The 13,727-nt window shown below is 39.4% G+C and overlaps 1 protein-coding gene across 1 annotated transcript in view; it reads left to right on the top strand.

Moving 5' to 3' along the window:
• Positions 1-13,727, top strand: part of LOC126950211 (zinc finger protein 680) — a 473,756-nt gene that overhangs the window by 153,369 nt on the left and 306,660 nt on the right. The window lies entirely within an intron of this gene.

Here is a 13,727-nt window from a genome sequence, read left to right as displayed (position 1 = left end):
GCAGGCAGATCACGAGATCAATAGTTTGAGACCAGCCTGGCCAACATGATGAAACCCCGTCTGTACTAAAAATACAAAAATTAGCTGGGCGTGGTGGCGCCTGCCTGTAATCCCAGCTACTCGGGAGGCTGAGGCATGAGAATCGCTTGAACCTGGGAGGCAGAGGTTGCAGTGAGCTGAGATAGTGCCACTGCCCTCCAGCCTGGGCAACAGAGTGAGATTGCATCTCGGAAAAAAAAAAAGAATAAAGAATAAAGTTGAATAACTTGATTTAGAAACGAACAATTAATTGAAGTAAATTTTCATTAAAATGATATACAAATGGGGAAAAGCATTTGAAAAAACACACTAAATTACTATTTGTAGATTAATGCATAATAATTACAATAAAAAACAATCACCTGGGCTGGACGCAGTGGCTCACACCTGTAATCCCAGCACTTTGGGAGGCCAAGGTGGGTGGGTCACGAGGTCAAGAGATCGAGACCATCCTGGCTAACATGGTGAAACCCTTTCTCTACTAAAAATACAAAAAATTAGCCAGGCGTGGTGGCAGGCACCTATAGTCCCAGCTACTCAGGAGGCTGAGGCAGGAGAATGGCGTGAACCTGGGAGGCAGAGGTTGCAGTGAGCCGAGATTGTGCCACTGCACTCCAACCCGGGCAACAGAGTAAGACTCTGTCTCAGAAAAAAAAAAGGAACAAAAAAATAATCAGCTCATACCAATTAGAATGACCATAATCAATTTTTTTAAAAAAAGAACACCAAATCTGTTGATAATGCAATAAAAATAAACCCCATGTTGATTGGTGGAAAACAAGAATGCAGCCGTTATTTTAAAATTTTATAAATGTTTCTCAATAAACATTTTTTTGAAATTTAAAGCCATTATTTTAAAATTTTATAAATGTTTCTAAATAAAATTATGGGCTGGGTGCAGTGGCTCATGCCTGTAATCCCAGCACTTTTGGAGGCCAAGGCAAGCAGATCACTTGAGATCAGGACTTCGAGACCAGCCTGGCCAAAATGGTGAAACCTTGTCTCTACTAAAAATACAAAACTTAGCCAGGTATGGTGGTGAGCGCCTGTAATTCCAGCTACTCAGAAGGCTGAGGCACAAGAATCATTTGAATCCAGGGGGCAGAGGTTGCGGTGACCTGGTATCATGTCACAGCACTCCAGCCTGGGTGACAGAACGAGACTCCGTCTCAAAAATAAAATAAAGTTTTCATCAACTACAGCAACCCCATTTATGAATCTATATCCAAACTATGCAACCCAGGACCCAAAAAACATATTTGAACATCTATGTTTATTGTACCAGTATTCACAAAAGCTGGAAGGCTGAAGCAACTTAGATGTCCCTTGACTTACAAACACATCAAAAAATGTAACATATACACAAAATGGAATTTTATTCAGCCTTAAAATAGAAAATCTTGTGACATTTTAAGATAAACTTTGAGAATATTGTATCACCTGAAATAATCCAGTAACAAAATGATAGAGACTGTAATTCCACTTATGAGAGATCTTAAGTAGTCACACTCATAAAATCCAAAGTGGAAGGGTGTCTGTCAAGGGATAAAGAGAAGGTAAAATGGGCAGTTGTTACTTAATGGGTATTAAGTTTTAGTTTCACAAGATGTAAAATTTCTAAAAGTCTTTTGCATAACCATGTGAATATACCTAACATGCCTGAAATGAACAGCTTTTTTGGGGGGACAGAGTCTCACTCTGTCACCTGAGCTGGAGTGCAGTGGCACAATTATCACTCAGTATAGCCTCAAACTCCTAGGCTCAAGTAATTCTCCTCTCTAAATCTCCCAGAAAGCTGGGACCACAGGTGGACAAGACCATGCCTGGCTATTAAAAGGAAAAACAAAACATTTGTAGTTGAATCTCCATGTTTCCCAGGCTGGTCTCAAACTTTCATGCTCAGGCAATCGTCTCTGTCTTGGCCTCCCAAAATCCTGAGATTACACATGGAAGCCACCACCATGCCTGGCCCTGAAATGTATACTCGAGTAGATTTAAGATGATAAATTTTATGTTATGAGTTTTTACAACAATTAATTTTTTAAAAAACTGAAAAAAATACAGAATTATAAATCTTTTCAAAAATTACCTTCAGGCCGGATGCAGTGGCTCCCACTTGTAATCCTAGCACTTTGGGAGGATGAGGCGGGCAGATTGCCTGAGCTGAGGAGTTTGAGATCACCCTGGGCAACATGGTGAAACCCCATCTCTACTAAAAATACAACAAAATAGCCAGGCATGGTGGTGGCCACCTGTAATCCTAGCCACTCAGGAGACTGAGGCAGGAGAATCGCTTGAGCCTAAAAGGTGGAGGTTGCAGTGAGTCAAGATCACTGCACTCCAACCTGGGCAAAAGAGTAAGTCTCCACCTCCAAAAATGGGAAAAAAAAAATTACCCTGAAACCACAAAAGTGTTTCTCTCACACAAGGAAATATATATTCATTATAAAACACATGGTAAAAAGAAGACTATTTCCATGATTACTCACTTACACAAAATAAAACCACCATTGAAAATCAGCTAAGAATTAATATAAACAAGATAAGCTATAACCAAAATAGGGGTCATATTTATAAATAAAAACACCCACATATATAATCTGATTGTGACAGACATGTGCCTCATTTATCTATTAAACCCCACATTGACTTAAAGTGTACAAACAATTGCAAAATGTCTTAAATTACAATACGTAAGTAAAACAAAAATTATAATAAACTAATATTAAGGAACCTACACTGAAAAACAACACTAATATAGAACTACGAAACAATAATAAGAGACACGTTTACTCATAAAATCTGGTTTGCAATATTGGTGTAACATTAAGAAAGAATTTCTTATGACATTCTTGAACATTAAGAAAGAATTTACTGCCATCCACTGTATGGCCGTAAAATTTCAGAGGAAATGCAGCATAACTATAAATAGAAGACTGTAATGAGAAATTTTCAACAAGCATTTTTTAGTTTTTTAGACGGAGTCTCGCTGTCACCCAGGCTAAAGTGCAGAGGCATGATCTTGGTTCACCGCAATCTCTGCCTCCCATGTTCAAGTGATTCGCCTGCCTCAGCTCCTGAGAAGCTGGGATTACGGGCATGCATCACCATGCCCAGTTAATTTTTGTATTTTTAGTAGAGACAGGGTTTCACCATGTTGGCCAGGCTGGTCTCGAACTCCTGGTCTTATGATCTGCCCACCTCAGCCTCCCAAAGTGCTGGGATTTAGCATTAGTTAGAGAAAGGAGACACTGCAGAGTCCCTTACACTTCGCACTCTTGTCACAATACAAATTCTTCTAGGACAAATGAAGACGATCAATTTTCATATTTTTTGCTGGCTCTTTTAAGTTTACAGAACAAACAGAAGGCAGCTACGTCTGAATAAATCTGCATTTGAAAAACAGGCTGGATACTTTGGGAGGTCGAAACAGGTGGATCACCTGAGGTCAGGAGTTCAAGACCAGCCTGGCCAACATGGTGAAACCCCTTCTCTAATAAAAAGAGAAAAATTACCTGGGCATAGTGGTGGGTGCCTGTAATCCCAGCTACTCAGGAGGCTGAGGCAGGAGAATCACTTGAACCCAGGAGGAAGAGGCTGCAGTAAGTCAAGATCCACCACTGCACTCCAGCCCAGGCAACAAGAATGACACTCTGTCTCAAAAAAAAACCAAAAAAACAAAAAAAAAAAACAAAAAAAAACAGAAAAAAGAAAAGGAAAACAACATTTTCACACATAATAATGCAATGTTTATTAAGTAGGCACTATGTGCTGAAGGGAATGTTACAGAGCACTTTGCTGGGAATAACACGTTACATGATTTAATCCTCATAGCACCTTGGGAGCTGGTATTAAGTGTTTAATAATTCCCAGGATTTAGAAAAAGGGCCCAGCATTTTTATTTCTTTTGTTTTTCTGTTATTGATTTTTTAAAAAATGTATAGAATAAAAGCTAAATATAAACATAGGAGAGGGATACAGAAAGAAAAACTTTAACATAGCTTAGAGAAATTTGTATTGTGTTTATATTTACTTTTTTGTGACTTGCAGAGCAACTACAGCATCTGCAAGAATAGAAAACAGGTTAGTAAATGGAATGTCTCTGCAAGCACTGATTTTAATTAAAAAACTACAACTTAAGACCCTGAAATACATACTTTATTTTTTTCACTTACCTGCTTTTAGGTTTCAGAATATTGTGAGCATTGGCTCTAGAAAGGCTGCAGGATTCACCACTGAGTACTCTCATCTCTTCTAATCAGTTCTGTGAGGCAAGACTCCAGGGTGGGGCCAGACCTAAATAAGGCCTCCAAAAACAGTAAACTTGAACAAGGCTGGGGCAGGGAGTGCACCCTATGTAGAACTCTGCTCTCTATGCCACTGGGGTATTTCCTATTCTGTTTTTGCTAAGCTTACCTAAAAGAAAATTAAATCCCAGTTTGTGAAATTTTAATCTTTTTTAGTCACTGCCCTGTCAATTTTATAACATATACTAATAATCAATTTAAACAAATCTCTTAGGGTTTTCTAGGGTAATTTTATTAGAAGCCAAATATGTATTCTTAGCAAGGCATAAGAAATAGAAATACTAATAACAACCTATTGTGTCCATAAATATCCATTGAAATGACCTCGTAAGTTACAAAAATATTAAGTGGCCCAAATAAAGTACACTTTTTTGCCCACATCTATTTATTGTGCCAACCATATGATGCTTAATTCAACCACGTATTCAGTTGCTAGGCAAGACTAACAGTTCCTAGATGGTATGGACCATGATTGCTTCATCTATTTTTCTAATGGCCATATGAAATGCAAGCAATTAGTTTATCTGTTTGGGTCTCCAGACCACCTCCTTGTTTTTCATCCAAGTACCAGGAAACTGAAGAAATTCTCATCTGGGTATCAACCAAAGACATCTCTTGTATGAGGGGAGGTACAAACACAGGATGATTCATTTCTCTTACACTGAGACAGAGGCAGAAGTAACCACTCTTTTCAGCCTGACACAGTTCCTCCCTGGTCATCCTCAAATGTCTCAGAGATGCCTAGGTGATTGTGAGAGGATTCCCAGTTATCCTAGGCTGATTGCTTAAGGATAAGCCAAGCAGGAGAGGGACAGGCTGATTCTAAATAAAAATGAAACTGTCCTAGTGGAGCTCCAGAACCTGGATCACCTGTCTTGATTGGCTAGCTCTTGTGTAAAAGGAAGACAAGAATACTCTACTCCAGTATCACATTTTATGGGTAGGTATAGTTGTGGTCATGGCTGTGGATACCTTGTGACCTTGATCTGTCACTCCTAAGATGCTTATTTACACTTATAGATTCTGCCATCAGATTCTATTTACACAAGAGCATCTCACATTACTGTAGCAGATCACTGAACAAGATCTGAAAAGCTCAAAGAACCACACTCCCAAAGGGGGGCTTTAAGATGTCTACGGTGACATCTCACAATGCAGAAAATGCCTCCTGTTGGTTTTCTGTACATTCTCAATCCAAAGTCTGGCCCTGCTTTGTAAATCTAAAGCAGAGGCCAGACCTTCTGTGTAGATTCTAGGTTGAATCAACCTGGCTCTGCATTCTTGAGTGTTACAGGAGGCAGAGTACAACCAAAGGAGAGATCCCCTCAAAGAGGCTGCTGTAGCACATTCTAAGTGATATGTCTACCTAAAACAAAAGAGCTGAGGCAACAATATAAGTAGACAGTTCATTTGGAACAAGTTTGAGAATTGTAACCTGGGAGCAAAGATTCAAGTTGCCTGAAATCTACATTTTGATTAGCAACAGTTAAAAGTGGATTTGTAAAGGCAATAGGAAAGGGACAGAGTGCCCAGATCAGCTCGGTCATGGAGACCCTAACCCAGTGACACTAGAGGAGTTAAAGACACACACACAGAAATATAGAGGTGTGAAGTGGGAAATCAGGAGTCTCACAGCCTCTAGAGCTAAGAGCCCTGAACAGAGATTTACCCACATATTTATTAACAGCGAGCCAGTCATTAGCATTGTTTCTATAGATATTAGATTAACTAAAAGTATCCCTTATGGGAAATGAAGGGATGGGCTGAAATAAAGGGACGGGTTTGGCTAGTTATCTGCAGCAGGAGCGTGTCCTTAAGGCACAGATCGCTCATGCTATTGTTTGTGATTTAAGAATGCCTTTAAGCAGTTTTCTGCCCTAGGCGGGCCAGGTGTTCCTTGCCCTCATTCTGGTAAACCCACAACCTTCCAGCATGGGTGTTATGGCCGTCATGAACATGTCACAGTGCTGGAGAGATTTTGTTTATGGCCAGATTTTGGGGAGCCTGTTCCCAACAACAGAGAGTGGGCTGATACAAGGTTGTCAGAAATTCTTATTTACAACAAATAACATTACTAATTGGATATACATTGTTAAGCTATAGGGTGTGGGTTATAGTGTCCAGTGTGTCACTATTAGTTTAATTTATAGCTACTTGAAGAAATAGCAAGCAGTTTCAAGAAATACATAGCTCAAAGAAGGGAGAAAGACATAATTGTGGTCTCATTTTAATGTCCCTTTGAGCCTTATAACTAAAAGAATTTGCATTTCTCAAATAAATGTTCCCGCCCACCCAAATCTCAATACCTAGATTCAGAGTTTGGAGCTGCAAATTTAGGTCCAGGATGGGTGGAATGGCAGCAGGTGTCATCTGCACATTGCGGGCATTTTAAGAAGAGAAGGAAAGGGAAAGTGGAGATTCTTATGCCTGCATGTCTACTCAGTGCACATGCTACTCTGGGTTTCTGGGCCCCATGGTCTCTGAATCAGTTTCTGGTCTAAAGAGTCATTGAAAGATGTGAAATGGTTGATTGCTGTCCTATGAAGTATTTAGAAATCAGGTCTAGCCTCTCTAAATGTTGACTATAGAGGACTATAGATACAAAATAGGCAGAGACACAATTCTGCCTGCATATTTAGGGGACACCATGCACTTTGCAGCACAATTGTGAGTTGACTGAAAGCCTGAAAGGAAAAGCCTCCTCTAGGTTAAAGCTTGGTTTAACAACCTAACCTCATGAATAAAATAAGCAGAGAAGCAACGGGAAACAAACCCCTAAGTTAGCAGAAGGCAAAAAATAACAAATAAGAGCTGTACTGAAGGAGATTTAGACATAAAAAACTATGCAACAGATCAAGAAATCCAGGAGTTAAATCTATAAAAAAAAATTAATAAGCTAAACCACTAGGTAGATTAATGAAGATTCAAATAAATACAATTAGAAATGACAAAAGGGATACTACCACTGACTCCAGAAAAATACAAATAACTGTTGAAGTCTACTATGAACACTTCTATGCACACAAACTAGAAAATCTAAAAGAAATAGTAAATTCCTGAAAAATACATCCTCCAAGGACTGAACAAAAAAGAAATTGAATCTCTGAATAGATCAATAACAAACTACAGAATTGAATTAGTAATAAATAGCCTAGCAACCAAAAAAAGCCCAGAACCAGAGACATCCACAGCTAAATTCTATAAGATGTACAAAGAAAGAGCTGGTAGCATTCTTTCTAAAACTATTCCAAAAAATTAAGAAAAAGACACTCCCCTTCAACTCATAAGAACAGCATCATTCAGACACCAAAACCTGACAAGGATATAACACAAAAGAAAATTTTATGCAAATATCCTTAGGACCATTGATATGCAAAAATCTTCAACAAAATACTGGCAAATTAAATTCAGCAGCACACCAAAAAGTTAATCAGTTATGATCAAGTAGGCTTTTTCTCTGGGATATGAGGTTCGTTCAACATACACAAATTAATAAATGTGATTCATTACATTAACAAAAATAAAGATAAAAACCACAAGATTATCTTAATAGATGCAGAAGGAGCTTTCAAAAAAATTTTAACATCTTTCATGTTAAAAATCTTGAACAAAGTAGGCATTGAAGGTACATATTTCAAAATAATGAGTTATCTATGACAAACCCATTACCAACATACTGAATGGACACAAACTGCAAGCATTTCTCCATGAAAATTAGCACAAGACAAGGATGCCTTCTCTTACCACTCCTATTCAACATAGAACTGGTAGTCCACACCAGAGTAATCAGGCAAGATACGAAAACAGAGGGTATTCAATAGAAAGAAAAAAAGTCAAACTATCCCTGTTTGCAGACAACATAATTCTATATCTAGAAAACCCACAGAAAAGTTCTTCTCTTTTCTGTCTCCATAGAAAAGTTCTTTGAACTGAAAAACTGAAGCAAAATTTCAGAATACAAAATAAATATACAAAAATTAATAGGATCCCTGTACATCAACAGCATCCAAGCCGAAAGCCAAGTCAAAAACACAATCCCAGGCCGGGTGTGGTGGTTCACGCCTGTAATTCCAACACTTTGGGAGGCCGAGGTGGGTGGATCACTTGAGGCAGGAGTTCAAGACCAGGCTGACCAACATGGTGAAACCCCGTCCCTACTAAATACAAAAAATTAGCCAGGCGTGGTGGCACCTGCCTGAAATCCCAGCTACTCAGCTACTTGGCAGGCTGAGGCAGGAGAATCGCTTGAACCCGGGAGGCGGAGGTTGCAGTGAGCCAAGATTGCACCATTGCACTGCAGCCTGGACAACAAGAGCGAAACTCTGTCTCAAAAAAGAAAAGAAAAGAAAAGATCAATATCATTAAAATGGCCATACTGCCCAAAGAAATTTACAGATCTAATGTCATTCTTATCAAGCTACCAAAAACATTCTTAACAGAATTTAAAAAACTATTTTAAAATTCATATAGAACCAAAAAAGAGCCTGAATAGACAAGGCAATTCTAAGCAAAAAGAACAAAGCTGGACATTACATTACCCGACTTGAAACTATTCTGTAAGGTTGTAACCAAAGCAGCATGGTAGTGATTAAAAAAAAAAAAAAAAAAAAAAAAAAGGCTCATAGAACAATGCAACAGAATAGAGAGCCAAGAAATAATGCCACACATCTACAACCATCTTATCTTCAACAAAGCTGCCAAGAGCAATGTGGGAAGAATTTTTTTTTTTTTTTTTGAGATGGAATTTTGCTCTTGTTGCCCAGGCTGGAGTGCAATGGCTTGATCTCGGCTCACCGCAACCTCCACCTCCAGGCTCAAGCATTTCTCCTGCCTCAGCCTCCTGAGTAGCTGGGATTACAGGCATGGGCCACCCTGTCCGGCTATTTTTTTTTTTTGTATTTTTAGTAGAGACGGGGTTTCTCCATGTTGGTCAGGTTGGTCTCAAACTCCCAACCTCAGTTGATCCACCCACCTTGGCCTCCCAAAGCGCTGGGATTACAGGCGTGAGCCACCATGCCCGGCCAGAATTCCCTAGTTAATAAAATGGTACTGAAATAACTAGCTAGCACTATGTATAAGATTTTCTTTTTTGTAGTTAAAAAAAAGCAGAATTTTTCTTCAGTGGTCAAATAAAATACTTCTTAATCAAATTATAGTTAAGTTTATCTCCTTCCCACAGGCTCCTGAACTTTGAGCTACTCTCAATCTGAGCCAACATACAATCTCATTTTATATTTCTCCTAAAAACTTGCTGACTTCAGGGTAAAACATTTTCTAATCTAAAATCTGATTTGGGCTGAGCGTGGTGGCTCATGCCTGTAATCCCAGAATTTTGAGAGGCTGAGAAGAGCAGAACACCTGAGGTCAGGAGTTCGAGACCAGCCTGGCCAATATGGCGAAACCCTGTTTCTACTAAAAATACAAAAATTAGCCCAGCATGGCGGCGGGCAGCTGTAATCCCAGCTTCTCAGGAGGCTGTGGCATGAGAGTCACTTGAACCCAGGAGGTAGAGGTTGCAGTGAGGTGATATCCAGCCACTGCACTCCAGCCCGGGCAACAAAGTAAGACTCCGTCTCAAAAAAAATTTTAATTAAATTAAAAATTAAAAATTAAATCTGATGTATACACCCTCCATTTGCCATCCCTTCTGACCTTCTAATCTTTTTTGCTCCTCCCTAAGAAAGCCTTTTTCCACCTAAACTTTGCAATCCTTAAAGATGTTATAGTTGGTACTTCCTTCTGTTGCAAGATTTTAGAAATTTTTTTAAATAAACCTAATTTTGTTTTATTTTACAAAGTCTAGAAACTGCCACAAAACAATAACAACTTCATCCTGAGTATGACCCTCCCAATCCCCTTCCATCTTAATGTATACTGCATCTGCCTGTGGGTCCCCAGCTTTCCAGGGCTCTATAGCTTCTCTCAGTGTAAAGGTTCTCCCATGGCTGGGGAGAGCAGGCTCTGACAACTGCAGGGGAGGCTTCCTAGAAAGAACTGGGCCTTTAATAACCTCCCTTCCCTTTGCAGGCTCAGTAATAGCCTTAGCTTGGAGTCATTGGCGCAAACTTTAATTTCCATGTCAGAGTTGTTCAAATGGTTTTTGAAACTGAAAAATTCAGCAAAATTACTCAAACACAGTGTTTACATAAGGGAAGGAAATTTTAAAGTGCTTACATTACATACCTAAAATGCAAAAGTATGTATTATTTTAAAACAATAAATACATTATTTTATTATATCCATTAAAAATGTTATGATCCAAGTTTCATTTCAAAAAATTTAGCATTAACTTCAGAAATGAAGATGATTGGATACAGAAGAGAGGTGTTCACTGAAATGTACCCTGAAAAAGGAGGAACTGATGTTTTCATAAATCTGTGTAACTCACCAATTATCTACCACATCTTCTTGTGGAAATATATTCATTTTCTTTCTTTCTTTTTTCCTGAGATGGAGTCCCACTCTATTGCCCAGGTTGGAGTGCAGCAGCACAATCTCAGCTCACTGCAACCTCTGCCTATGTGGTTCATATGATTCTCCTACCTCAGCCTCCCGAATAGCTGGCATTACAGGTGCCTACCACCATTCATGGCTAATTTCTAATTTTTGTATTTTTAGTAGAGACAGGGTTTCACCATGTTGGCCAGGCTGGTCTAGAACTCCTCTGACCTCAGATGATCACCCTGCCTCGGCCTCCCACAGTGCTGAGATTACAGGCATGAGTCACCGCATCCGGCCAGAAATGTACTCATTTTCTACAGTCAAAATGGAAGAGATATTTTCCCTATTCTTTTCCTTGGTAGCATTCTAAAAGCTAAGCCTTGGACATCACCCAGCCATAAAAAACAGACCTGAGAAAATTCCTAAACTCAGTCTGGGAAATAAAAAGGTAAATGAGAATACTTAACAAATAGAATATATGATTAGATATTTTTTTCCAAAACCCACCTCTTTTATGCCCATTGTAATTATCCTCTTACCTTTTAGTCCTACTAATAAACTGCAAGTTACAATTAAAACACTGAAGTGAAAGTAAGTGAAGAAATCTTTTCAGGGTGACAATCCCAGGGAGTGGCAGTGCTGATTAAAAAACAGATGTATCTGACTCACATGTCAAGTCAACACCCAATCACTTGAGAGATTCTCCCACCCCATCCTGCTCCCTTAAGTGCTCAATGACCACCCTCTCTGGAGACACTGCACTATGCCTCAGTGACTGCCCCAGGTACATTTCACTTTGCAAGTTCTTGAACCATCCCCCTGGGATCAGGTTTGACTGTCTTTTGGGATACTATTGTTTCTTTCACAAATCTTAGAGAATCCAGTGGGCCGAAATTATTTCTGTGTTCTCCCCTCAATACCAGCATATGATTGACCAGCAATATGTCTCCAGAAATGGAAGCTGTGTTGGTTTGAAGACAATCTTAACTTCTCAAAGGGTTTGCTTTACAAAGGAAGAGTACACCAGGAGATTCCTCTCAACCCCAAGGCATCAACCTGCTCCCTTGAGAGGCTACACTCCAACCTCAGGCTGTCCTATGTCTCCCATTCCCAGATACCCAGAGTTCCATTCCAGGCCAGGAGCTGAAATTTACCAGAGATTCTAGCATACACAGCCACAGTGGATATCTTAATTTATCCCCAGAAAGGACTGAAACCCAGGACCAGGGAAAAAACTGAAGGGTGACTGAGGACACATTACCTTATAAAGTTTCCAAAGGGAAACCTTGACTCAAAAATATTCTGATAAGACCTCTGTACCTAGGGAAGATTAAAAAAAAAAAAAGGGGGGGGGGCACAGAGATTTTTTACAATATAGTGTCAGGGGATGAGTCTTTGGTTTCTTCTCATGGGAAATATTTACAAACAGATAACAAATCTTTTTTAAAATGCCATCCATGCTGTGTCAAAAAATGATTAATTAAAATACAGTATTTCAAATGTACACTAAAGGACAAATAGTTGATAATGTGAATTAGGAAGGGAAAGTTGGCATTTGGGAATGTCAGAAGGAACTGGAAATTTAGTATTTTACTGCAAGCCAGTCAGGCTGGAGGAATGGGAAATAGGGAGGAGTCTTGAGACCCTGCTTGGGACACAGGTGAAAAATGCAGGAGAAAATCTGTCCCCTGTGGACTGTGAAAATAATTAAGTGGCAGACAATTAGACGGAGGTGGCTCCAGTCCCAGGGTTTCTGGCTTTTGTTTTTGTTTTTGTTTTTTTATTATACTTTAAGTTCTAGGGTACATGTGCATAATGTGCAGGTTTGTTACATATGTATACTTGTGCCATGTTGCTGTGCTGCACCCATCAACTCGTCAGCACCCATCAACTTGTCATTTACATCAGGCATAACTCCCAATGCAATCCCTCCCCCCTTCCCCCTCCCCATGATAGGCCCTGGTGTATGATGTTCCCCTTCCCGAGTCCAACTGATCTCATTGTTCAGTTCCCACCTATGAGTGAGAACATGCGGTGTTTGGTTTTCTGTTCTTGCGATAGTTTGCTGAGAATGATGGTTTCCAGCTGCATCCATGTCCACACGAAGGACACAAACTCATCCTTTTTTATGGCTGCATAGTATTCCATGGTGTATATGTGCCACATTTTCTTAATCCAGTCTGTCACTAATGGACATTTGGGTTGATTCCAAGTCTTTGCTATTGTGAATAGTGCCACAATAAACATACGTGTGCATGTGTCTTTATAGCAGCATGATTTATAATCCTTTGGGTATATACCCAGTAATGGGATGGCTGGGTCATATGGTACTTCTAGTTCTAAATCCTTGAGGAATCGCCATACTGTTTTCCATAATGGTTGAACTAGTGTACAATCCCATCAACAGTGTAAAAGTGTTCCTATTTCTCCACATCCTCTCCAGCACCTGTTGTTTCCTGACTTTTTAATGATTGCCATTCTAACTGGTGTGAGATGGTATCTCATTGTGGTTTTGATTTGCATTTCTCTGATGCCCAGTGATGATGAGCATTTTTTCATGTGTCTGTTGGCTGTATGAATGTCTTCTTTTGAGAACTGTCTGTTCATATCCTTTGCCCACTTTTTGATGGGGTTGTTTTTTTCTTGTAAATTTGTTTGAGTTCTTTGTAGGTTCTGGATATTAGCCCTTTGTCTGATGACGAGATTGCAAAAATTCTCTCCCATTCTGTAGATTGCCTGTTCACTCTGATGGTAGTTTCTTTTGCTGTGCAGAAGCTCTTTAGTTTAATTAGATCCCGTTTGTCAATTTTGGCTTTTGTTCCCATTGCTTTTGGTGTTTTAGACATGAAGTCCTTGCCCATGCCTATGTCCTGAATGGTATTCCCTAGGTTTTCTTCTAGGGTTTTTATGGTATTAGGTCTAACACTTAAGTCTCTAAAC

This window comes from Macaca thibetana, chromosome 3 (assembly GCF_024542745.1).
Source record: "Macaca thibetana thibetana isolate TM-01 chromosome 3, ASM2454274v1, whole genome shotgun sequence".
In the NCBI taxonomy this organism is placed as follows: Eukaryota; Metazoa; Chordata; class Mammalia; order Primates; family Cercopithecidae; genus Macaca; species Macaca thibetana.
This window is presented reverse-complemented; position numbering and strand designations above follow the sequence as displayed.